General features: G+C 35.1%; 1 pseudogene; it reads left to right on the top strand.

Annotated features, from left to right (window-relative positions):
* Nucleotides 1-3,402, top strand: part of LOC102813554 — a 42,180-nt pseudogene that overhangs the window by 29,996 nt on the left and 8,782 nt on the right.

Below are 3,402 nucleotides of genomic sequence, written 5' to 3'. Positions count from 1 at the left end.
ACATGTCAACTACATAAAGTCAAATGTAATGGCAAATCCAAAACCTCAAAGTAAGAATTCAGTACCCAAGAAACTGATAGCATAACAATGTAAAACTTTTTTTATCTAGAATATATCAGCATTAAATGACTACTACTGAAACAATATATGGAGGATTTACAGTAACATCTGGAAGTTCCTTCTAATGTACATATAAATAGAACCATGGAAATCTTTTATATTACCTAATCATTTTATGTAATGGAGTCCTGGTGTGGCACATTAGGATATAAACTCTGCTTCAAGGTTGGATTGAACTACGAGGTCGGTATTTCAAACTCACCAGCCTCCCCTTGGAAACCCTATACACTGTCGCTATGAGTTGGAACTGACTCAACAGCACTTTACAACAACAACCATCTTGTAGATTTAATGAAGAAAATGAAAACTGAATCTCCATTCCACAGCCCATGTTTTATCTCTAGATAAGATAAAACCTTTTTTTTTTTTTTTTTTTTTTTTTGTTTTTATTGTGAATTATGTGGGTTTACATGGGAGAACATCAGTTTTACATTCATAAAATAAAACCTTTTTTTTTTTTTTTCAGGAAAAAAGTAGAGTTGTGAGTGTCCATATTTCTTAGTCAACATTTAAGAAAACCATCTCTTAATATTTGGAGGTTGCAGTTTTTCTGCTTGCACATGAAATGTTAACACATATAATATAGGCATTCATCATTTCATAAAACCTTCCACGTGCTCTTGAAATCATTGAAATATGAGATTTTCTGTATTAATAAAATAAGGTATGGAAATACTTGTGATAATGATCTGGTTTTTCTTTGTGATACCAAACTTGTGGCCACCATTTGGATTGGGTTTAAAAGATGGGGAAGTAAAGACATTTCTTGGCCTAAATATCTTAAAAGTAGTGGTGCAGAAGAGAAAGTGAAACCAAGAGAATGCTGGCAGGGGACCTCAGTTCTCAGTTTCCCTTGGTGGTAGTATTAGATAAATTTGTGGCAACCATGAATTGGGAGTTACTTAGAAGTACTGTGGGAGTTGTTTGATTTGAATAAATCTGAGTGGGTAGGAGAAGCTGTAGGAGCATTAACCCCAGTCCCAGCCTGGCCATCATTGCTCTGCCCGTGCCCCTCTGTTGGTGCTCAGCACATCTCTCAGTGTGCTATAAGTGCAGGAAATCATTGCTTGGGACAGATGTAACAAGATGGGGCTGGAATTACCTTCTTCTGCCTATTTTTAAAGGCATTTGGAGATAATCTATAAGCAGAAAATAAATATATATGATTTAGTAATGACAAAAATACTATATTAGGTAAAGTGTTTTGACATATGATATATTACAAAAGCTAAGAAATCTTTATCCAACAAAAGAGACATGATAAAGGAAAGAAAATTTAATGACATATTTATAATTGAGAAAAGATTTTTAAAAACTCTTAATGGCTTTAACTAGTTTGCTATTTTGAAGCATAAACTTCTAATACTTCAAATAAAATCCAGTCAATTTGTATTATAAAGACATACATTTTTCTTGTTGTTGTTTTTGCTGTTAAATCTATTAAATTAAGTGTTTTGTTGTTGTTTTGGAGAGTAACTGATACACAGTGATTTTTGAGATACTAAACCATGACTTAAATTTCTAACTCTGGACAACCAATATGAATATATTTATTCTCTTTATCTCATTCAATATTCTATCACATTACATTAGCATGCGATATATAGATCCTGTCAGATATACTAATATATGTCAATGATTCTGCATTTCTTAATGCAGAATTTTTTCAAACTTTACTCAAATTGATTATAAGTGGGCATGTGTGTCTTTAGTTCTACATTGGTTCTTTTTATCCATTCCTCATTTCTACTGTTTGCTGGCTTATACACTCCATTTTACCACCACAGCATAGGAAATATATCCTGGGGCTCTGAAATTAGCTCTTTTCTTTTCTTTCTTTCTTTCTTTTTGTTTTTTAAATGAACTTTTGATTATGAATTGAGTGAAGGTTTACAGACAAGATCATCATTAAACAAATCATACACTTTGTTTCATCTCAAAAATTACAGTCACCTCTTTGCAACAACAGTTTTCCCGCTTCTTTCCTATTCCATCCACTTTTCCATCCTTCTCAATTTTATCCTTATGTATATGTTGCCATTTTGATTTTGAATTATTGACAATTCCATGGTGAACACACCTTGATAGTGTTGTTGATTCCTCTATGTCCTTACCCACTGCTTGCTTGAAAATTGGGTCACAAGGGTGAATTTCTTTCCAAATTTAAAAGATAGTCTATGGCATTAGTCTTGGGTTCGTCTAGTCTCTTTCTGAACAGTAAACCCAGTCTTCTTTTAGATATAATTTTGAGTTTTGTTCAACATTTTCAACCACTCCATCCAGGACCTTCTAATGTGATTCTTTTTAGAGCTTTTGGTCATGCTAACCGGGCACCAAGAGTCATGGAGACTAATGTTTACATGTTCCACTAGTCCACTGAGCTAATTGATTCCAAGCATCTTAAATTTCATTACTCTTCTTTCTTCCACAGATGAAAAGTCCAGTAGTTGCATCGTAGATGATCACTCATGAATTTGTGAGATCCTAGCTGCTATTCACCAGTATGGTAGTGGCGGTGGTGGTATGCCGTGAGTCAGTTCCAACTCATAGTGACCCTATATAGGTTTTTCAAGGTTGTAAATCTTTATAGGAGCAGAAAGCCTCATCTTTCTCTTGCAGAACCGCAGGTAGTTTCGAAATAGCTGACCTTGCGGTTAGCAGCCAGACTCCTAACCACTAAACTACCAGAGCTCCTTATTCGCCAATGTAGGATGTAGAATATTGTCTTTGTGGATTGTTATGCCAACTGACCATGATGCTCCATGAGACTATGGTCCTGAACCTCAAGACCCAACAACTAATTGCCTTAAGATGATTGATATTATCAAAATAACTTTTAATTTTGCCTGCTGTAAGCTCCACCACATCCACAGGTATGTTTGGAACATGTGCAAATACCGTCTTTCAAACCCTTATGTGTTTGTGGGTATACCCCCACTACTGCTGCCATACCTGTTCAGGCTGTGTATTCATGTATCTGCCCACAAACACTGTTTCCCCAAGGCTGTGTATGGAACGCTATTTACATGTATCCCCTTTAACCCTGGCTTTATCTGTCTTCATCATTCTTCTGTTCTTTCCATAACCTAAATTAACATGTATTTACCCTACAGCCAGTAAATTGCTCTCCTTCTCTCCCAACTGGAAATCATCAAAGAATTTAGACTTTTTTTAGCATGAAAAACTTTTCTTGAGATTTTACAATAGTGGTCTCATACAATATTTGTCCTTTTGTGATTGAGTGAAGTGATTTCACTTAGCATAATGTCCTCCAGGTTCACC

This window comes from Chrysochloris asiatica, unplaced genomic scaffold (assembly GCF_000296735.1).
Source record: "Chrysochloris asiatica unplaced genomic scaffold, ChrAsi1.0 scaffold00068, whole genome shotgun sequence".
Taxonomy (NCBI): domain Eukaryota; kingdom Metazoa; phylum Chordata; class Mammalia; order Afrosoricida; family Chrysochloridae; genus Chrysochloris; species Chrysochloris asiatica.
Note: the sequence above shows the minus strand (reverse complement) of the source record. Positions and strands in the feature narration are given on the sequence as shown.